The sequence below is a fragment of the Peromyscus maniculatus genome, chromosome 6 (assembly GCF_049852395.1).
Source record: "Peromyscus maniculatus bairdii isolate BWxNUB_F1_BW_parent chromosome 6, HU_Pman_BW_mat_3.1, whole genome shotgun sequence".
Lineage (NCBI taxonomy): Eukaryota > Metazoa > Chordata > Mammalia > Rodentia > Cricetidae > Peromyscus > Peromyscus maniculatus.
In genome coordinates, this window is record NC_134857.1 from 93,218,022 (window position 1) to 93,241,615 (window position 23,594).

The 23,594-nt window shown below is 37.5% G+C and overlaps 1 long non-coding RNA gene and 1 other non-coding gene across 7 annotated transcripts in view; one reads left to right on the top strand and one right to left on the bottom strand.

Annotated features, from left to right (window-relative positions):
- Positions 1-23,594, bottom strand: part of LOC121830295 (uncharacterized) — a 148,579-nt gene that overhangs the window by 76,426 nt on the left and 48,559 nt on the right. For 5 of the 6 annotated variants that reach the window (XR_013052316.1, XR_013052311.1, XR_013052312.1 and 2 more), the window contains one exon: positions 21,411-21,563. This is a non-coding gene — a long non-coding RNA (uncharacterized LOC121830295). Of the gene's footprint in view, positions 1-14,261; positions 14,325-21,410; positions 21,564-23,594 lie in introns of all 6 variants that reach the window. The other variant, XR_013052315.1, reaches the window with a different exon arrangement.
- On the top strand, positions 21,403-21,566 carry LOC121830649 (U1 spliceosomal RNA). Its single transcript, XR_006073867.1, has one exon. It is a non-coding gene; the product is annotated as a U1 spliceosomal RNA (small nuclear RNA).

Genomic DNA, 23,594 nt, shown 5'->3' on the forward strand with positions numbered 1-23,594 from the left:
CCAAAGCTTAAAATCAATTAACCACAGCTGTTTTTAGAGTCTGTATCTGTGGTGAGCCACAAGAATATGTAATAAGGTGTCCATGTTAGTTATTTAGCTGCGTTGTGTTCTTACCCTGCAAGGAAGTGTCACGATACACGACAGAATCTGCTTATAAGAGTTTATTAGAAATACAGGGATAGAGAGTGCGCAGGCCTGTGGGAGAGACACGTGCGTGGAGAAGAGGGAGAGGAGAGAAGAGAGAACTGGGAATATGGTGCTCCGCTTTAAAAACCGGCTGGGGGCGTGGCCAGGTCACGTCACTACTCCATGCGTGTGCATAGATCACATGGTCACATTGCGTGCTTACGTAGCCATGTAACGTCACGGATTCTGGTCACGCGAGATGCCTTGGCCAGAACTTGCTAGGCGGAGATGTCCGGGTCCGCCGGGTATCCTGGCTACGAGAGATGCTTTGACCCAGAAATGGCTAGGTGGAAGTGTCCGCCTGGTAAATGGGACCGTGGGGGGCATGTTGTAAACCCTTCAGTCCACCTGTATATTAAAGCTATACCTTGACCGAGCCAAGGGTCAGTCAAGTGGGAAGCCATTTAGCATGGACTGTTTGGTGTTACACAGCTTAATATTCAGCTGTGACTTGTTATGAATTTCTTGTGCTCACAATTCCCATAAATTGTGTGTGTGAACTTCCTGCTCAGGCCAGTACTTGGATAAGGTCAAGTAGGCAAAGACAAGATGGCTGAAGATGCATAGTTTTGTTTCTTGTGCAAATGAAGCTCAGATTATCCTGTATCCTTGAAGACTAGTGACTCTCCAGAGCAATTGACTGGGAACAAAAGAGGTTTTTACATATCAAGGTGGAAGGTAGGATGGAGCAACATTCCTGAGAACCACATGGCCAGGGGAAAAAGAAACAGCCATTTTCTGTAGAGGCAGACAGAATGGCATGACCAGGGAGAAGGGAAGAACACAGGTTTTGTAGACAGTAAGGCAGAATTCTTATAGAGTTCATCAGAGCCAGGAGTAGAGAGCAAATAGAGATGGAGGGTAAAGAAACAGAGGATGAAGATGAGACTGGAAGCATAAGGGCTTAGTTGTTAGCAGGACTATGAGAGGGCAGTAAATGAGGGGATAAAGAGGAACTGAGTATCAGGATGGAACTAAAGCTACATAGACAAGATTTCATCCCAGGGAAATAAAGTTAATAGACATAAGAGCAGAGTGTATGTAGATCTTTTCCCTCAGATAGCCCATGCTGGACATAACATCTTCCCCAGACTCTGGGCAAGTCCATATGTACCTCCTGTACTATGAATGATTCCAATGACTTCATGGAATCAAACAATTTTTTATGTTCATTAGAAAAAGCTGATTCTGAATATTTTATTCTATCAATTAATGATGATCATTCTTCCTTAGAAATTATCTGTATGTCATTAATATTGCTTTGAAAATTTACTGTTCTGTCTGTTAGGTATTCACATTCATTATCAGTAGAATTGTTGTGCCCAGATCGTGAGCCCCAGAGAGACCACCAAAGGCAAGCATGCCAGAATGCAAAAGCAAGGTTTAATTCTGGATATCCAAAAGCAATACAAGCCTAGGCAGGGACTTCGTCCAATACATCCAATGCAGTGGAGGCTGGAGGAAGTGCACACCTATCTGCAAGCTCAGTTTTTAAAGGGAAAAATCACAAGGTTACATCATTTAGGGGTGCTAGTACGGGTACAATTCTGATTGGCTCACTTCTAGGGGCTTTCTAGAAATCATGGCTTAATCTTACTTCCAAAGGAGTGGTTACCCGCCACCATTTCTCATTGGCTGCCCTCAGGTGGGGACATTTTTATGATCAGTTACCCTGGAAACCAGGGTTGGAACATTCTATAGTCCAGCAGGCATTACCTTGTGACTACCTTGTGACTCTGTACTTTTACACTTCCTGGTTTCTGGAATCTGGACTGACTTGTTTCAGTAACTATTGGCCTATTCCTAGAAAGAGAAATCTTAGGCCTTAGTTTTTGGATGAAAGCATTTTGGTCTTATTTCTAAGATGGCTCAATTTGGTCTCACAGAATTAAATCTGGTTGTCCAATTACTATTAATGGGATGAAGTACTTACGGTAAATTAGCAGAGTCCAAGAAATAATCCTTTTGTTTAAGTTCTCATTACCACTTTGTAAAGTCTGTATCAGTTCTAGTAATGTCTCATTTTTGGTGTTATTAGTAAACCAGTTTTTCAGTGATATGATATGAATCATTATGCTAATCACCAATATGGTGAAAATTGTATATGTCCCAGGAAGGTTGTATTTGTCTTGTAAAATTTCATCCATAGTATAAACAAAGAAGTTTTTAAATTCCTGAATGTTTATAATATCTACCATGGTATGAGAGAGACTGAAAATGTGTAAAGAAATTTTTTATGTATTAATTAATTAATTTATCAGTTCAGGGTGTAAAGTTATCAAATAATTTACCTCAGATAAGATCCTCCAGAGATTATTCTAAGTGTCCAGCTGTTCCAGTTGTAATTAACCAGGTTGAGCAGATTTTGGGTGTAGTAGCGATATTCAACCAGCAGGAGTCGCAGGTATAGTGCCAAAACAGGTCTGGTATGAACTGACTCAGCTCCCTAAATGGGCTCCTGTGAATCAAACAATAACCCTACCCAGAAGTACTGCGTAGAGCTGCGGGGATCACAACAGATAAGTCAATACACCTAACAATGAGTTGGTGGCTGTGCTGGGAACGCTGAAGGCAGCAGCAGCAGTGGCTGGCAGCGGGGGTGGGGGCAGGGGGTGGGCTGCTCAGCAGGCAAGCTCTCAAGGACAGTGGCCCAGGGTGTCCTGGATTTGACAGCAGCTACACTGAACTATTTTAAAAGTAAAGGAACAGTGTGCTGGTATTCTCTAATCAGGCGGAGGGAGGGGGTGTCTGTGACTCGATCCAGCTGCTACAAGCACAGAACCAGAAAGGCACCTAGCTTGGGCATCTTTCTCTCCTACAGGGTGCTTTATCCACCACAGAAAGCCTGGGCTTCTGAGCAGGGGTCAGGCAGTTCCTGGTGGGGTTGGCTGTGCTCAGGCTCTGCAGAGTGGAGAAACTCACCAGCAGACTCCCATAAGCACTAAGGTTTTGTCATGCAAGTAGCCCCAGTAGGGGTGTGTGGGGCTCAGATCCACATGGTTGGGCATCAGATAATGAGAGCCATGGAAGTCTGCTTAAAGAGTATTAGGGAAATTTATTAGGATAAATTGAGGAAATACACTCACAAAGATAGACAAGTAGATAGCTGAAGTAGTCCTCTGATCTGACTGGGAGCAAAGCCACGTCACAGTTCTATCACCCCAAGAAGCAGGAAGAAGGGGCCTCCTGACCCTTTTCTCTCTTTCCTTTTAAGAGGACATGTTCAAGGACATGAAGCATCATCTCCTTCAGGCAGTATATAGCCCAAGGTCATGGGTGAAGCAAATACTACTACAACATCCAAAAAAATTGTGAGAAATGAATGCCCCAAACAAATGTTTGCTGTTCCTATCTTGTGAGATATTTTACTTTCATAGGTAAATTTCACACTACATGCTGTAACAGTAGGAAGACTGAAATAAGTATGTTTTTCATGAATGATTTAAATATTTACAAAAGTAATATCATAATGTAAAGTCTGAGCGAGATTTGGAGTCAAAAAATATGAGCTCAATTCCAAGCCATACTATCTCTTCTCATTGAAAATGCCTCGATATGGCATTTTCACATTGAGTTCGTTTTCTCGCAACAAAAGCAAGCAAAATGATCCTAGTGTCTAACTTCAATTGGTTGTGAATTCATTCATAACATACTTATTTGTTCAACCATTCAACATATAGTGTTGAAGTGTTGCATTATGCCAAGCATTGTCTAGCTATAGCAATGCAGAGATGTTATCATAAAAATTGTGAAACACCTCCAGAAAATATTAAACACAGAAAATAGAATGTCTCAAGTGATTTTAAAGTGCAAAGAAAAAATAAATGATAATCTTATATCATAATGATGTCATTATGCATAGGAGTATCAAGAAAGCATTAGGAAATCCACCTTTAACAATGAGAGAAATTTCAAGGTAATAAAAGATGTAGTCTTCTAGAACTATCTAGAGACAAACTTTCCCCATACAAGGATACAGAAGATTCTTATCCAGCAAAAAGGCAGGGGTGGGTCCGATAAAATGTGTGAAGGGTCAAGCACTGGAAGATAAATCTCCAAGAGGAGATTTTTTTAGTGTTTTTCTAAGATTTGAAACTATTAGGATGTGATTTGATTAGATTCCTTTAACAAGGACTCTGTGTTGGGGAGAGAACAAATTACAGCAGTAGCAAGATTAGAATCCAGAGGAGTTTCTAGAGGTAGTGCTTTTCCCATATGGCAACTATTTCAACAAGTTTGGTATCACAGTAATTGATGTAAGGTTCAGTAACAGACGCATTTCAAATCTAGAATGACCAAGAATTGCAGCTAAATTTGGACATAGGTTGTAGGAGAATGTGCACTCTCAAGAATGACTTTAAGCTTTACTATTTTATGGTCTAAAATAATGCCATCCCAAACTAATATTGGTATCTGTGATTGTTACCTGACATGGCAAATTGAACTTTCCAGATGAAGATAAACTAATCAAGAGAGGGTTAAATTATTCTTGACAATCAGGCAGGCTCAGCTTTGAACCATAGAGGAAGGAAAGCATGTACTAATAGAAGCATCAGTAGAAGATATGACAGAGGAGCCAGGGTGTTAAGGGACCTTGAAAAGTAGAAAATGACTAGCAAATAGTTTATGCTGACAGCTTCCCCAAAACCCTGTCCTGCTGACACCAGCATTCCAGATTAATTTCAGCATTCTGATCTAGATATCATTAAAGGCCAAAACTGGCAATAGAGTAAGCCACAAGATGCATCATAATTTGATGCATGAACACCATGAAACAAATTTATGAGATAATATTAAAAGATAAGGAAAATTAATGGTCGTGGAATGAGAAATATCTGTGTGACTACATAGTATGGGAGAGAATCAAAAAGTTCAACATGACTCTACCCGTCTACCTAAACAATGTTCATTTTTTCTAAAGACATCCCAAACTGGGATGTTCAAAACAACTTGGGAGAAATAAGTAAACCACTTCAAATGTTTCTCTGAATCTGCTTGTAAATTATATACTTTGAACAGCATAGTGTGAAAATACACAATATTTATCTACATAGTTATTGTTAAAAAGTACTTAGATACAATTATTTTAGAGGTGTCTGCACTAATTTACTTTTCTTAAGAACTTCCCCCATTCTCTGCCTGTCCCTCTGCCCTCTTCTCATTTCTGCACTTAATTCTGAAACATCAACATCCTTTATCTCTACCCAATAAGCTTGCTAATTTTGTTTCATGACACCCCCACCCTAAATTCTTCCCATGGGATTTGACTTTACCTAAGTAGAGGCTCATGAGCTGAAAATTCTTCAAGCTATTGTATTGGTTTTTGGCTCTCTCTGACCAAAATATTTGCCAATTAATACTTGGTTTAAACAACTGAAATAATAGACATGTGGGTGATCATGGGAAGAAATGACTTTTAGACCTTTACATAAGGACTAATGACTTGCACAGAAGACAAGATTTGAGGATGACAACTCTGAGATAACTTTGATAATGTCAAAGTGAAGAATGTTTTCTGCGAAAGAAATGCATTTGGATGAAGTTAGCATATTTGTTTGGCTGTTAATTAGTGAGTCTGAGGGCAGTTAACTATACTAAAAGAATTCAAAATACCAAACCCTAGTCCTTATAAGCTTCAAATGGGAAAGTTGGTACAACATAGGAAAGTAGTAACCATATAGAAAGAAGTACAGAGACCGCTTCAAGTGGTATTTGAAGTCCAGATTGGGAAGCCTTTCAAGGAAAAGTGAGTAATTAGGTGTCAAATGCTGCTGATGGACCAAAGAGAAATCTGAAGACTTACCATTAAATTTAGCAACATGCTGTTCACTGATAACTTTGATGAAAGCTAAAACCGCTTAACTTTAATAAGAACCTATTTGTTGGAGGCAGGGTAGAGCCTGATGGGATCAGGAGAAAATAGAGGGTAAGAATGGACTAGTAAAAACACAGAACACTTGAGTGCGCTCAAAGGAGTGGAATTCTGTACCTTTAAAAAAGCACCAGCCTTTAGGAAAGTCCATGAACAATTCCCATATCATGGGAACTAATGAGCTTCTTTAAGAACAATGCCCACATATTTGCAGAAGTTATTCTAGGAAAAATAAGTACTAATATTCAAGTAAAATTCCTTCCCACGTCAGAGGAATTGTGTTAGTGTTAATGTCTATTTTACAAATGAAGAATCTTACTTCTGTCTAAATGAACTGAATTTTCTAGGTATATTAATCTATCTTACCTTTCAGAATATCCCAAAGCAAGCATGAAATATGATAATGGAAAATGTATTGGTTGTGAAAGACAGAGAACTTTAAGAATCTTCTCTGTCAGTTACTAATATCATGATTTGAAAACTCAGCTAGAGCTAATCATAGAGCTTAACGGTGAGCACTTGCCTAGTGTATGTGAGACCCTAGCTCAATCCCCAGTACCATAAAAATGAAGAAAGGAAGCTCAATTATGACTTGAATTCTCCATGTATAAAAGAGAGTTGATGGTGCCTGCTCTATGCAAAAATGCTGAGCAAATTAAATAAGACCCTGCATGCGAAAAAATTTTAGAGACTGCATGACATTTTGTAAAGAGTATCATAAAACTGAGACAGATCTCTTCCTCAGTTGAAGAAATAATCTTAAAGGAAATGAAACTGGAGTTCGACTTGCATTAGAGACTGGCTGCTAGCAGACAGATGAAGGCAATAATTCAAATATAGGAGACATCATGAAGGAAATAATTTGACACAGTAGAGAAATATACAGGCACAAGAAGTGAAAAGCAAAAGTAGCAGAGAAAGACTTGGAACAGCAGACCTGGTCCTTTGCTTCGAGTTTCTCAGAAACGGTACAATAGGGCAGAGGAGACAACAACATGACTCAGACAGTGACCTGCAATTTCAGGTAGTACATGGAAAAAGACTAGCTATCAAACAAGCAGAAAAGTTTTCTGATTTTCATCATAAAATATTTATTTTAATTCCCTAATTTATATTCTTTGAGTAAGATCATTTTCTATAGACGATCATTTAATTACTAAGAGACACTGTAGTGGGTAGCCATTCCAGCTTGGATCTGGAAGTTCCAACCCCCATTGAGACTCTGGCAACTGTCATGCCTACGAGGCAGGGCCAGGGGAGGCGCCTGGGGACCCGAGAGCTGGATGGGCCAGCGCTCTCTCTGTGCGCTCTCTCCGTGCCAGGACGCTGAACTGACTGTGCAGAGCTCCGGAGAACACCGCTAGACCCAGACCCTGCGACCTACCCATTACTTAATTTGTGAGTTACACCATTAAATAAATATCCTTTTAACTACGTGGAGTGGCCAAAATAATTTCTCCAATAAGACACATTTTTTGTATAAAAATATAAAAATAAAATAAAATTAAGTGTATATGAAGTCATATGAAAAGGTTTCAGAAGTTGGGCCTGGGGGATTCAAGATCCCAGTCAGAGAGTAGAGAAGCAAATGTGTATTGGTCCCACGTAGGGCTCTCCATATTTAATGTACAGGATGAATAAGCTGAAAAGCTAGCTCTTTAGGTAGTTGTGGGAATTGTTAACATTTGTTACTGTGAAAAAAGACAGGATATTCAGCCACATCCAGGACAGATAGAGGACAGTAGATATGCCCATGTCCTTTTAGGCCATGGAGAGCATAGGAAGCTCTGAGTGCATGTATATGGAACAAATGAATTCCTGAGTGAATGTGTATTGTTGACCTGGGCAAATCCAGGCAAGGATTCAACACTCAGACCCACAGGAAATGGCAAAGCTTTTCCCAGCACAGAATCAATGAATTGGCAGTTTTCCTCTGATCCATGTACAAGTGTCGACAAAATATGCGGAAATCATAGAACACATCTTTCTCCTCATTAAGGTTTACAGCCTAAGATTGATCCACTACAGAGACATTAAACTGAGGTTGGCTAACTCCTCCTTCCTGTGATGTATATACTAGTTGGGAGGAAAGAAAGCACAGTTCTCCTGATCCCAGCTTTTCTGCATGTATGTCTGTGTGTCTGTCTTTTCTTCATTCCCTTACCATTACAGTCTGGTTTCCAGAACCAAGCCTCATTGGGCACAGTGTTAAGCTAGATCCCACCCGAATCATCACAAAGTCAATTATTCCTCATGTCATAAAGTTTTTGTACTTTCTTATTCTTCACAATAATTAGTGCTCCAGACTCACAATTTTTTGGGGGAAAGGAGGACTAAAATGAAGGACATTTTTGCTGTGGATATAACTCTGTATAAATAAATGCTGAATGGCCAGTAGCCAGGCAGGAAGTATAGGCAGGACCAGCAGAGGAGAGAATTCTGGGAACAGGAAGGCTGAGTCAGGAGACACTGCCAGCCGCTGCAATGAGTACCAACATGTAAGATACCAGTAAGCCACAAGCCATGTGCTGAGGTATAGATTTATAGAAATGGGTTAGTTTAAGATATAAGAACTAGATAATGAGAAGCTTGCCACGGCCATATAGTTTGTAAGCAATATAAGTCTCTGTGTGTTTACTTACTTGGGTCTGAGCAGCTGCGGGACTGGCAGGTGACAGAGATTTGTCCTGACCATAGACCAGGCAGGACTGGAGAAAATTCCAGCTACACATTTTGAAATTACATGTTTCAACAGTTCATTGCTAACTTGACAGGAACTAGAATCACCTTAAAGACATATCTCTGGGTGTAGCTGAAGTTTTCCTGTGACCCAGCCTGCCAACAGTCAGGACAAGTCTCGCCTATCTGTATCCACCAAGTAAACACACAGAAGCTTATGTTAACTAAAACTGCTTGGCCATTAGCTCAGGCTTACTATTGACTAGCTCTTACACTTAAACTCAGCCCATTTCTGTTAATCTATATGTCACAATGTTTTCCGTGGCTTTACCTGTGTGCCATTGCATGCTGCTCCCTGGACAGCAGGCTGGTGTCTCCCTGACTCAGCCTTCCCTTCCCAGAATTCTCCTGGTCTGTTTATCCTGCCTATACTTCCTGCCTGGCCAATCAGCGTTCTATTTATCAACCAATCAGAACAACACATTCACAGCATACAAAAAGACATCCACAGCATCTGGGCATGTCTATGATTAGGTTAATGGATATGGAAATGCCCATACTAACAGTCAGGCAGAAAAAGAAAGTTTGCCTAGTACCAGCACCCATACCTCTCTCTCTCTCAGTTTCATGACTACAAATGCCAAATGAATAACTGCCTCTAATGCTTATTGCCATGACTTCTCCTCCGGGATACACTGTGCCCCAAGATTGTAAGCCAAAATAAAACATTCCTTCTCTAAGTTGCTTTTGCAAGGCTATTTTTCCACAGAGATAAGATAAGGAAAGAATATAAAAAGCTGGTAGACAACTGGAGCCATTGATGAGATAATCTTGACTATTGGGTCAGAGATGTTTATAATTCATTTGCAGGAGAAATATGGAGGCATTGAGAAGTTTGAGATAGAAAGGCTATCAAATGCTGTGAGTATCGTTTAATTGGCCTTTTTGGGATGGGGTTTGAAGGACAAGAAGCCTGAGTGAAATGCAGAATGTAGAGGCCAAGCTCATGAGTACTCGATTGGGAACTGGACAAGAGCCACTCATGTAGCAGTGTCTTAAAGAATCTGTCTGGAGTTTGCCAGTGCTCTGAGAACTTGAGTGAGACTGAATTTAAGGTAAAAGTTTTATATCTTTGATGGAGGGAATTTCAAAGCCTGAGAGCTTTAAGTTTTTGTAATTGTTATTACTGACCATTTTTTATATATTTTTTTATTTTTGAGATTCTTATTTAATTAAAACATTTATCCCTTCCCATTCCTCCCTCCAAACCCTTCCATATGCTTCCCTTTTCCTTCAAATTCATGGCCTCTGTTTTCACTGATTGTTATTGTATGAACACACACACACACACACACACACACACACACACACTGTGTGTGTGTGTGTGTGTGTGTGTGTATGCATCTTTGTTGAGGAAAACATCCCTAGCAAGTTTAAACTTGTAGCTAAGGTAGATGCTAGAGATGAGGATATTGCTAGTGAGAAAGCTACTCTGAATTGAGAAAAATAAGTCAAGTTCCCTAAGGTAGGTAAGCAGGCTCTGCAGATAAAGGCACTTGCTACTAAAACTCAGTGAGGTCCAAAAACTGGTGTGGTGAAAGGAGATAACTGATTCCTATAAGCTGTCCTTTAACCTCCACACTTTTACCATGGCACATGCACGTTACATACACACACACACACACACACACACACACACACACACACACACACACACAGAGAGGGGGGAGGGGTACACACAAAACATGTAAAAAATACAAAAGAACAGTTCCTTAAAAGTGTGACTCTAAACCACCGAAGTTAATAATTTATGAAAATGCAAATTCACTTGAAATGAGACAGTCTAAACTCACCATACCAAAGTAGTTCTCTGCTTCTGGAAAGTAACTTCCTAGGGAAGTGTTTCTCTAGGGTTAGCACACAAGAGTTTGTTAATTGTGGTCCAATGAGGACAGGATGCATCCAGAACTCACAGTAGAACTGGACAGCATTGCTCACATGGCACTAATTTAGCATAGATGAAGCATACAATACTGATTTTAGAGAAACATACTTCTTGGTATAAAAGAGCTACTGGGCCTCGCCAATGGTGTCACAGTGTTATCGCAGCTGCAAGGAGGCTCTGAGGGATTCCTGTATAAACCCGTGATGGTGAAGCAAGTTATATGCAATACGCATCTCAGGATGTTAGCAATATTAGGTCTATGTAGGGCCTGCTGAAGAAGCTACAGTCATAAAATGGTGCAAGAGACTATGTATGTTGCAGGCAGCAGACATAGATAATGAGACTACTTAAGCCCTTTGGAGACTAGGTGGTTCCATTTGGAGCCTCGGGTGCTACATATGAGGTTCAGGATTTATCCTATTGGCCTGCTGGTTTTATTTTTGTTGTTGTTGGTTTGTTTTCATCAGATCTTTCCTTGTTATACTCTCATTTCTCCCTTTTGAAATGAGAAAGTTTATTCTGTGTGCCATTTCATACAAAAATTATGGAACATTACTTTTATTGTAAAGGAGCTCACGGTAAAAGGCTGCCTAAATCTCAGGAAAAAAATTTGCACTTACAATCTTGAATGATCTTGGAATTGTTAATGACTAAGAGAACTTTGGAAGGTAGAATGAACACATTTTGTGCCAAAATGTCTATAAGAAAAAAGGCATAGCAATTTATGATTTAAAAATGATAATGTTGAGTGTCAGGTTGACAAGGGATAGAATTGCAATGGTTTATGTTAATAACCACCTTGACAGAAACTAAAACCACTTTGAAGAAATATGTACGGGCATGTCTGTGAAGGATAGTCTCGATGAGATAAGTTGAGTTGAGAAGAGTTATAACTGATGACCTGAATAAAAACAAGGAAGTTGGCTGAGTACTAGTTTTTATCGATGTTTCATGACTGAGGATGGAATGTGACCAGCTAGCCTCCTGTTTCTGTCACCCTGGCTCCCTGGCCAGCTGCTGTGGGATGGTCTGTATGTCAAATTGCTCTGATTGGTCAATAAATAAAACACTGATTGTGGCTAGGCAGGAAGTATAGGCAGGACTAACAGAGAGGAGAAAAGAAAGAACAGGAAGGCGGAAGGAGTCACTGCCAGCCGCCACCATGACAAGCAGCATGTGAAGATGCCGGTAAGCCATGAGACACGTGGCAAGCTATAGATTTGTGGAAATGAATTAATTTAAGCTATAAGAACAGTTAGCAAGAAGCCTGCCACAGCCATACAGTTTGTAACCAATATAACTCTCTGTGTTTACTTGGTTGGGTCTGAGCAGCTGTGGGACTGGCGGGTGACAAAGATTTGTCCTGACTGTGGGCAAGGCAGGTAAACTCTAGCTACAACCAGCTCCCATGTCTTTCCTGCCATGATGGAAGAAGCCTCTCAAACCATAAACCAGAGTAAATGCTTCCTCTCTTAAATTATAGCAATGAAACTAGTAACTAATAAAGATGTCAGGAATATTGTTAGTAAGTCAAATTATCTCCAATGCACAAAAATGAAAAGCTAGGCATATAGGATTTTCCTGTCTCAAAATTTGACAATGCATGACAGGAAAGCAAACCTGGTGTCCAGAGGTCTAAATTAGAATATCTGCCAAAGGCAGTTAGCACAGAGCCACTGTGAGGATTAGACACTAAGAATTATGTCATAGAGTTAGCATACCACTTAGTACTACATGTGAAGTATTGTGCACATTTTTGTATTAAAGCCCCATAGAAGCAGACTAAAACTATTCCTACTATGGTGCATGTGTTTTCTTAAAAAAATGTGTAGTCAAAAGTTTTCTCTGGTCCCACTCGGCACCATGGTCCTGCAAATGCTTATAAAATAATCACTCATAGGCTTAATATTATTTACCAATTACATGGCCTATGGCAGGCCTCTTGCTAGCTAGCTCTTATAACTTAACCCATTTCTATTAATCTACAGGTTGCCATGTGGCCATGCCATTACCAGTCTACTGGCATGTTGCCCCTTGGGCGGCAGGCTAGCATCTTTCCAGACTATGCCTTTCTCTTTCTTGTCTCCCTCCTTGGATTTCCTGCCTGCCTCTAAACTACCTTGCCATAGGCCAAAGCAGGTTTTTTTCTTTTTTATATTAAGAATTTATTTTTCATTTTACATACCAATCAGAGAACCCCCTCTTCCCTCCACCCACCCCCCTAGTCTTCCCTTCCAACTGACCCTCCGTTCTCCCCACAAGAAGGCAAAGCCTCCCAGGGGAGGCCCATCCAACAGAGGCAAATCCAAGCCCTTACCCCTGCCTCAAGGCTGTACAAGGTGTCTCATCATAGGTAGTGGGCTCCAAAAAGACCCCTCATGCACCAGGGGTGGATTTTGATTCTACCACCAGGGGGACCCTCAAACAAATCAAGCTATACAATTGTCTTGCCATGCAGAGGGCCAAGTCCAGTCCCATGCAGGCTCCATAGCCGTTGATCCAACTTTCATGAGTTCCCACAAGTTTGGTTTGGTCATCTCTGCAGGTTTCCCCATCATGATCCTGATGCACTTGCTCATAGAGTCCCTCAATAGAGGGAGATATCATGGGGATAGAGAGAAACGTGGTACTAGAGAAGTAGCCAGGAATTCCCAAGGATGACCCCAGTTTAGACTACTAGAAATAGTGGATAGGGAACCTGAACTGAACTGGCTTACCCCAGTGTTCAGATCAGTGAATACTCTGTCATCACAGAGCTTTTCTCCAATGACTGATGGTGGCAGATCTAGAGATCCACAGCCAAACACCAACAGAGCTCCAGGAGTCCAATTGGAGAGAGAAGCAGGTTATTTACTAACCAATGTGAAAAACATATATTCACAGCATAGAGGAAGACATCCCCCAGCAAAAATGATTTCTGTTTTCTTCAAAAACCAATAGTAGTTTATGCCTAGACAAGTTTCATTCATCTCAAAAGATAATTTAGTGATGGAAAATATTAATATTTTTGGAGTTTTATTTTATTTTATACATTTTCTCTTATATATATTCAATAATAATACTGAAATTTTCATGAAGAACCTTCTTCAGGTATTTAGAACTGTAATGCTTGCATTGAATAAACATATTCCAGAATGTTAAGTGTATCATATAGGCTATGTAAAACGTTATTGTTTTAATGCTCCTGCTTTAAATTTTGAAACACTTAGATGTCAAAATCAAGATGTCTAACCATTCTGATTACTTATAACAATTATGTCCTCTGGGAATTATATCATAATACAAGAGTTTTATATTAGGATTATATGAAGATATTAACTACTCAAGTGTCCTCTTGTATGACAAAGAGAGCTTTTCTTTTTAGCAACTGATCTGAAGAGGAAGATGAAAAATTAATGTCAGCAGAAAAAGAAATGTAATACAGGTCAGCTTCTTATGAAACATTTCAACACACTGGAAAAACAAAAAATTCTGGACAACAACTTGAGGACAGTCGGCTCAGTGGGAAAATGTTATTTCCCCTTTGCCTGGAAGCACTCCCATGTTATCATTTTAGTTGACAAAATATCACAGCCTTACCTGCTGCTGAAGGTAGACACAAATCAGGGTGGTCAGAAGAGCTTGTGGGAATTCAAAGGAAAACTTTGGAAACAAGAAAGATATAGGAGAAATGCAATAATAAATTCTTCATACATTTGTGGATGGCAGCTACAGTAAGAACATCCAGGAAAACACAGAGATGTCAGTGAAGTGGAAGACAAGGAAAATATGAACTTGCAGCCCTTCTGTGCATAAACCTTCTTTCCCACACAGATAGAGGAGACATGGGGAAATTTATGAGCTTGAGTTATCAGCATGTCCTCTAAAAGAAATAATTATTTGTCTCTGAAACATATAAGTAAATGGAAATTCATTAAGGAGTCAAAATAATAAATAAGAAAATAAGTAAATACTAAACTGATACAGAAGTAAATACTAAACTGATCACACACAACAAAGAAGAAATATTTAAGTATAAGTTCAGAAGTATAATCCACCATCCAAACAAAGAAAGCGTTTGAAAGAGCAAATAGAATCCAGAATGACTATACTATGTTATCTGTCATATAGGATCACCAACAAATTACTATTCATTAAGTAGAAGAATAAATTAGAACATTAAGCAAATACTTGGGGTGGGACACAGCTATTCAAAATTAATTTCAAATGTGCCTACATCTTGATTTAAAATATTAAAGAATCATGATCTCTATATTAAAAGAATCCAAGGAATTTGTTATCAAATGAGCAAAGGAAAGTATTAAGCCTATAAGGAATGTCTGTGGAGAAACAGAAACTAGTTTTTAAAGATCTAATTTAAATACTAGAAATAAATTAAAAAGTATAATAGCTTAAATCAAAGTTCTGCTTAATAATACATAATTTTAAAAGTTTTTGATATCAAAATGAATAATTAGTGAGTTTTGAGCTAGAACAATAGTTTTATTTATTCACAAAATAGAGTAAGAACATTCAAAAATAGATAATTAAACAGATATTTAGAGATTATATGAAAAAAATACCAAACATCTTACATAAAGAAATTATATAGTTCCAAGAGAAGATAAAAGGTCAAAAAATATTTAAAGTATACTGGTGACCCTAACCCCAAGCCTTGATGAAAATATTAATGTACAGATTCAATGACTTCAATGAACAACCAAATAATATCTGCACAAAGAGAATTATAATTGTATACAGCAATCAATTACAAGTGAAAAAAATGGAAAAATCTTAAAAGTGTTATCTACATCATATTACATATTGGTGCAATTAATGGCTAAATTCTCATCAGAAATAAAGGAAGTAAAATCATAAAACAATATACTCTAATTACTATAAAAAACTTATAAAATAAGGATGTATATCCAGTGAAATTATTATTTTTAATGGATTTTAGGTGACAATGTTTTCAATGAATTAAAAACAAAGTAATTCATTTCTAACACAGTTAATTACAACAAATACAAAATGAATTCAAGTTAAAATGAATTTGTGTATTAATCCTTCAAATTTATAGAAAAGATCAAATGGAACCAAAAAAGTTTATATAGATATATAATTACAAGATATATAATATTCTATTTTTGAGTTTGTAATTTCTATCTATATATACACATGCAAATACACACAAATGCACACAAACATGTTCAATTCTAAATATTACCAAAAGTCACTATAAAGTAATTCATACATTTATTAATAGATTAAACAGTATAATAATAATGCAAAGAAATTGATTTTGGTAGCTGTTACATATATGCATATATTTGTCAAGTCTCAATTTTAATTGGTGGATTTTACTTTTTCAATAAAAAAGATTTTGAATAGAAAAAAAAAAAAAACGCTTTCTCAGACTTCTGCTGAAAGCCAGAGGTTTTATCTGAATAAAAACAATCATCAGAAGACCTCAGTATTATCTATGTCTATGCAGATGGAGGAAGCTATGATAGTCAAACCTTGAATGGAAAGGAAAATGTTTCCTCTCTATACTAAACTATGTGTCAACATATATTTTGAGGGGAGAATGTTTTAGTAATAATGGAAGAATTTGAGAAGCCTATCTAGACAAATAAACTGCAGCATTAAATGAATCAAGTGGCAGAATACTACGGAACTTCTCATACTGATTGAACACGCTATCTACCCTATGTATGATGACAAGGTATTGTCAGAAGACATTGAGAAAGTGGCGGGTAAATGCTTAGACCTCTTTAGTAACACTTAAGATTTTAATCTGAAGCTATATTTTTTCACATGTAAATCTGAATTTATTAGCAGGGCGAATTGAATAATTCAAAAAATGCATTACTTTTAAATCAGCATTTCCCAGAAGCACTACCCATGACTTTGTTATAAGAAATCACCTGCAAATGACAATGCCAAACTTTGTCTGTGAGTGCACCTTTCCTCCGATCATATGTATTCATGGCACGGCTTTACTTTTTTTCCATGGATATTTTATTGTTTTTCTACTTTTCATCAGGGTTGGGTTGCCATGGCAATAAAGTAGGCTATCTTGTTGGATTTCACCTCTGCTGTCTTGCTTCATATGGTTCCCTCTGCTCAGAGCAAACATGGTGGATGCTGCACACATACAGATGTCTAATTCTGTGTTTCCTTCCTGAGTGTGTTTGGCAGTGAGTCTCCAGGGACAGCTGAAGCAGCCCTTCACAAACTGGCACTCATCCTTCTCTCTAATGGCCACCCTCGTGGGTATAACTTGTTTTGTGATCTCTCTTTTAAAAAGGAAGATGCAACTCTCAACAGAATTATTTTCCATTAGAAAGCCAAGTCTTGTAACATTTCAATTAACTTAGTTGTCAAATCAATTCTAAATACATTTCACTTCAAAGTTACCTGTCCTTCGGGCATAAAACAACAAAAAACATGCAAAAAGGGGTATAGAGTCACCACAAACAGAGGTGTATAAACATTTTAGATTTTAATCTCTACTTACTAATTCAAGGAATGCTGTGGGATGGTCTGTATGTTAAATTGCTCTGATTGGTCAATAAATAAAACACTGATTGGCCAGTGGCCAGGCAGGAAATATAGGCAAGACTAACAGAGAGGAGAATTGAGAGAACAGGAAGGTAGAGGGAGACACTGCCAGCTGCCGCCATGACAAGCAGCATGTGAAGATGCTGGTAAGACACGAGACACATGGCAAGGTATAGATTTGTAGAAATGGATTAATTTAAGCTATAAGAACAGTTAGCAAGAAGCCTGCCATGGCCATACAGTTTGTAACTAATATAAGTCTCTGTGTTTACTTGGTTGGGTCTGAGCGGCTGTGGGACTGGTAGGTGACAGAGATTTGTCCTGTCCTGACTATGCGCCAGGCAGGAAAACTCTAGCTACAAAGGAATATTCTTTTTCCTGTTTGAATATACAATATGAACCTTTGAAAAAGATGTAGTGGTCTCTAAGTAGATAAAGCATCAACATTAAATATTTGTTGAAGGGTTAAATGCATATAAAATATAGAGTATTTATATTAAAAACGTACACACATAGGTATATCATAGGGTGCTGAATGAAAGCTGAAGGCTCACATTTTTTTAAAATTCTAATGTTGGGGGATGTGTTCACAGTGTGCATCTTAGCTAGGACAAAGCTTTAAATAATGACTTAAAGTTAGGATAAGTTGTTTTTGTTAATGGCTTTGAGGTAGAAAAGCATGGGGAACAATTTAAAGCATAGAGAGACTCACGTTCAATAGTTGAGCCAGGTACTCATTGAGGTCAGGGAGCAAAAACAACGGCAGCCTGGCTTTTGCTGGCTGACATACATCTCTGACTAGGATGAGTTGGAGATCAAGGGTGATGATTAATTCCTTGTACCCATTTCTGCCCTCTGCTTCCTAATATGATTTAATAAAAACCTGTTGATGAGTGGGTATGTACCCCGAGGACTTAAAGCAGAAATGGCGGGTTATTTTTCACATATAAAACTTTAGATTTGTGATTCCTTTAAGATTTTTTGTAAGATTTCCTGTTGAGATAAATAAAATGATTGGTCCTTTCTTTGTAGCTGCAAAATGCAGCCTGACAGCAAAAGAACTAGCTGAGAAAAATATCTTGCTTGCTTACACTTTGTTACTCTATAATAAGTTGCTTGGACATGAATGCATGTGCATTCTTGAGGGATAATTTGCTTTTCACCTGTAATAAGTAAAATGTTTAATCATGTAAGGGAAATGAGAAACTTTGCTTTTTCCCTGCATGCATTATAATCATTCACTGGAAAAATGGAAAGTAACCATATTGTAATTTTTATGTTGTTTCAAAGGTTTTGCATATATATATATATATATATATATATATATATATATATATATGGAAAAATAAAGATATAGAGATGACAGAAAGGCCCTAAAGGTGTGTGTGTGTCTGAATGATATTCCATACAGCAGCAGCTGCTCTTCCAGAGAACATGGGTTCAAATCCCAGCACCCATATGCAAATCACAACCAGTTACTTGGTTTCCAGCACCCTCTTTTCACCTACCTGGGCACCTGGCATGAATGTGGTACACAGACATATATGAATAAAATACTTATATACATAAAATAAGTAAATTTAAAAAAAATGCTGGGTGTAGTGGTGAACGCCTTTAATCGCAGCACTCAGGAAGAAAAGGCAGAAAGATCTCTGTGAGTTCAAGGCCAGGCTGATCTCTGAAGCAAGTTTCAGGACAGCTAAGGCTGTAACACAGAGAAAGCCTGTCTCAAAAAACCAAACCAAACTAAAACAAACAAACAAAAAAGAATATAATAAGAACAGAAACAGACAGGTTTAATAAATGAAGACATGTCTAAAAATAACTCACCATGAAACACAAATAAATTCACTAAGTAGAAAGCATGAGATAAACATAAACAATATTCCAGAGTCATAGAGATAGGATCACAATCACAGAGTGCATAAAAGTTGCACTATGCTCACTTAATTTAACAATTCATGACATAAAATATTTTATGTATGGTTTTATATATAATAATATATTATTATATATTCTAGACCTACCTATTCAAATATAATGGTAAATAATACATAGTAAGCAAAAAAAATTTTTAAATGTAATTTTTTTTTCTGAATTTGAAGAATAACTGAAAAATGGATACTACATGGATCTGATCTGAATTGAAGCAATATATAAGAAAAATCTACTGGAAAACATTGCCCCTATGATTCAATGGGATAGAAGCAGAGTCAACGATGCAAGATAAAACAATGAGTTAAAACAAAAAATACTTGATGCATTAAAAAAATGTTTGCATAAAAAGTTGCACCAATAAAGACATATTCTTTCTAAGGTTTGACAGTTCAAATAGAAACCAGTGCCCTACAAGAAGTATGGGCCCAGAAGAAATATAAAGAACAGGGCTAGAAATTAATCAAGGAATTCTATGAGAATACCAAAGTAATGCATAGACTCAGAAATCCAAATTTCTGTCCAAAATGAGTTCCAGAACATTGAGTGTATGAAATAGAATAAACACTACTTTTAAACATAAAAGATTTAACACTAAAAGGAATGGAATCTTTAGCTAAGAAACCATATGAGACACTTGTGAATCTCAGAATGAATAGTGATGTCAGTTAAAATAATAACAGCAACAAAAATGCTGAAATCTTAACCTTCAATGTGACTCTGTAGAACTAGTCTTCTAAAAGAAGGGATTAAATTAAAATGAGGATCTAATATAATCTAACTGGACTCCTTGTAAAATTAGATTAGAACAAAGATACAACAGAGATCATAAGTAACCTGAGAAAGCCCTCCTGAGGATACTGAGGAGATGGCTGTCTGGAAAAAAAAAAAAGAAAGAAAGAAGAAAGAAAGAAAGAGAAGAAAAAAAGGCAAATAAAAAATACCTCATCCAAACACATTGATGTTGAAGTTTTAGACTCAAGTCAACAAAATAAGTTAAGTTTCTGTGGCTTGTCAGGCTAATATGTGCTATTTTGATAAGGCAAAAGCATTAATGGTGAAAAATATTATAAAACTACAGACAACCCAACAGAATAATATTCTTCTCAGGGTAGCAGATGCTGAATGGCTTAAGCAACAGAAATTTATGATCTTTCATTCTAGAGGCAGCAGGCCCCAAATCAAGGTTCCAGAAGAGATGGTTTCTGGTGAAGGGTTTCTTCCAATTCTGCAGAAGACTGTCTTTACAGTGGGTCCTCTGTGACATAATATACTTTTGGTGACCCGGTTTGTAATAAAGACATTAGCTTAATGGATAAAAGGGTCCACTCTAAAGACTTTATTCAACCTTTATTACCTCCTTATGATTCAGTAAGAGCAAATATTGGGACTAAAAGGAATGTTAGAATTAAACATGGGAAACTGGAATACTGAGGGAGGCAAGCAGGAGGGTGTGAAGCTCTGTATGAGACTGCCACCAGATAAGAGGAAGGCTTCCACTCTGGTGTTGCCCAACTCCATCACCAGGAACACATGGGACACTGTTGCGCTCTAACCTATTCTTACAACTAGTTAGTTGCAAGACATAAAATTGTGGGTCAGGACAGCTTCTGAAAATAAAGCTTTACCTGTAAGAGAAAAATCACCCAGGTTTCCCCAAAGACAAATATCTGGATATGAAGTAACGAAAAAAAAATACTGCAGCTATATATTAGGTGCTGTGATAAGACTTAGCTCCTCACCATAGTGAAACTCTAAGCTGGTCACTCAAATGCTTTAGCAAAGAGTATGTATCTTAAATAACAGCTATCAGACTCTACCAATTTGCAAAACAGAGGTATTCCAAAGAAAATGACTCGTGGACTCAAAACTTGCAGAAAAGGCAAGGTGAGTAGCTAACCAAACAAGTCAGAGATAGATCCTATTGTTGCATTCTCCAGAGCAAGTGAGTACAGTGGCATCATATGAAAGGCACCTTGGAAGGTGACTTGTCTTCAGATGTCCATTTAAAAGGAAGCAAGGCATTAGGAGAGTAGAGTGCTTGTGATCAGAACATCTCTCAATAGTGCGATATAGATACCCCAACTCCTATTAATGTTGCACTGGGATTAAGCTATCAAATTTAAAGGAAAAGAAAAAGCATTGTAAAGAGAACCAAAAAAAAAGTATGAAATAGGGGAGCAAAGGAAAAGAGTTCAGAACTATTAATGACATGGAAAACTCCTCTTAAAAGCTAATTTACATACTTACCTGGCAGGGGAGATAGCATGATCATGAAGGTGGTTTTCCCAGGGCGAGGCTTATCCATTGCACTCCGGATGTGCTGACCGCTGCGATTTCCCCAAATGCGGGAAACTCAACTGCATAATTTGTGGTAGTGGGGGACTGCGTTTGCGCTCTCCTCTATAAAAAAGAAAAAGAAAAAAAAAGCTGATTTACAGGAGTGGTGAGGTGGGGTGAAGATTAGGACTCTGTCTCCTCCTGGATGAGTTCCTTTTCCATTTCTTTGCCTAATACCTGACAAAAGGAAATTAAGGAAAGAAGGGTTTTTGTTTTGTTTTGTTTTGTTTTGTTTTCTCTCAGATTGAAGGTACAGTGTTTCATGTCAGGTTTCTTCCACAGTTAATCTTTCACAATCAGTGCCTGGTAAGTTATACTGCTCAGCTGTCCATATAAATCTAGACTGTCCCATAAGGTAACAGTCCTGAGTTTTAACTGACAGTCTCTACATCATAATTATTAAGTTTATATACACACTAAAATATGAATCCTTAAATATGTCATTATAACACCATATTGTTTTTCTTAGTTACATTGTCCAATTCTAAAAAGCATTATAGTATTTAATTTTAGTATACCTGAGAAGTTGATATTGACCTTAGTTGAGGTATTGAAATCAACATACAGAAGCAAAGTAACTGTTTAATGCTATACCTCAGTATAGTGAAAAAACATGGAGTCCAAATGTATCTGATTCCAAAGCCTGGTTCTTAATCATTGATATATAAACCCCATTTAAAGTTTTAGAAGTATATAAGGGATCATTAAAAGAAGAACTATGAATAAAATGATTTTAGGGGAAAAGTACTACTCAACATATTTGTTAGTCAAGTCCGGGGAGAAAAATGAAGTAGGCATTATAGTGGCTTTCACTGTGCAGGAAATATTAACAGAGGAAATGATGTTGAATTTAGAATTTGATTGCATTAACACCATTTTTCTGTGCAACTAATGTTGCATTATGTAGAATTTTAGCACCTGAGAGTGTTTTTCTCAAAACTGATTCTTAAATCTGTTTGAAAGGAAATATAGTTCAGTTGGAGAACACTTGCCTAACATATTTGGAGATCTGTGTACTCAATATCAAGTATTAGAGGAAAAAAAGAGAAAGATATTTTGATAAATGTTTAACATCTGATAATACATAATGCATATTTTAGAACAATAAGTCTGTAGTTGTTTATTTTTTTAAACACTTATTAAAACAGTTGTTTTCTTCAAGACATTAAACATTTATATATACATATATGTATGTTTGTTTTATTTAAAAAGCATTTATTTATCTATTTATCTATCATCTATCTATTTATTTATAATGAATAAATGAGAATGGGCTAGAACAATTTCTTGAGTAAAATATAATTCTCTAATCCACATAGATTTGCTTCCAATTATATAGGCTAACATAAAAAAACATAAAAAGCTACATACCCTTCAAACAATTTTGTGGGAAATTAATAATATATTTAAAAGCATAAGAAACCAAATACAAGTAAAATCCCATTCAAATTCTGCGTAGGAGAATTGTCTACTTTTATTTTAAGCTTTGTTTCCTAGAATGTGTGTAAATGAATGATTTATAAATACAAAACAGTAATTACTCCTCTTTAAAAAGTCATATTTCTTCATCCTTGTTGAAAACCACATGAATGTGAGGCTTCACATGAGTTAAGTTATGATGGGTGCTCTATACCATTTGTAGAATTGAGTCGTATTAAACAGATCCATGAGGATATTTCCCTCTGCACTTTCTTGCCTGCTCCATCAACTCCGTCAGTTGCTTCCCCTTTTCTGCCCTTTCTCAAATCAATTCATTTCTATGCAAATGTCTGCATCCCCATATGGAGGATATGTGATAAGAAACCAGAATTTTTCTATAGACAGGCTGCTTATTGAGTAATACATCCATCGTTTCTTCAAACAGAAAATCTATGACTACCACCATTTATTCATTAGAGTGGTGTTTTCCAACCCGAGGCAAGGACACTATTTTAATTTTGCTTGAGAGCTACCAGGCACATCTCTGCTCTGTCACGGCCAGCATTCCCACTCTGCATATATGTTCCAGGAGCAATATCTTTTAGAGCCCTCAATATATTCTTTCCTTGTAAAATGACATTCATCTTCCATGTTTCCTGATTTATCCAGTCTCAG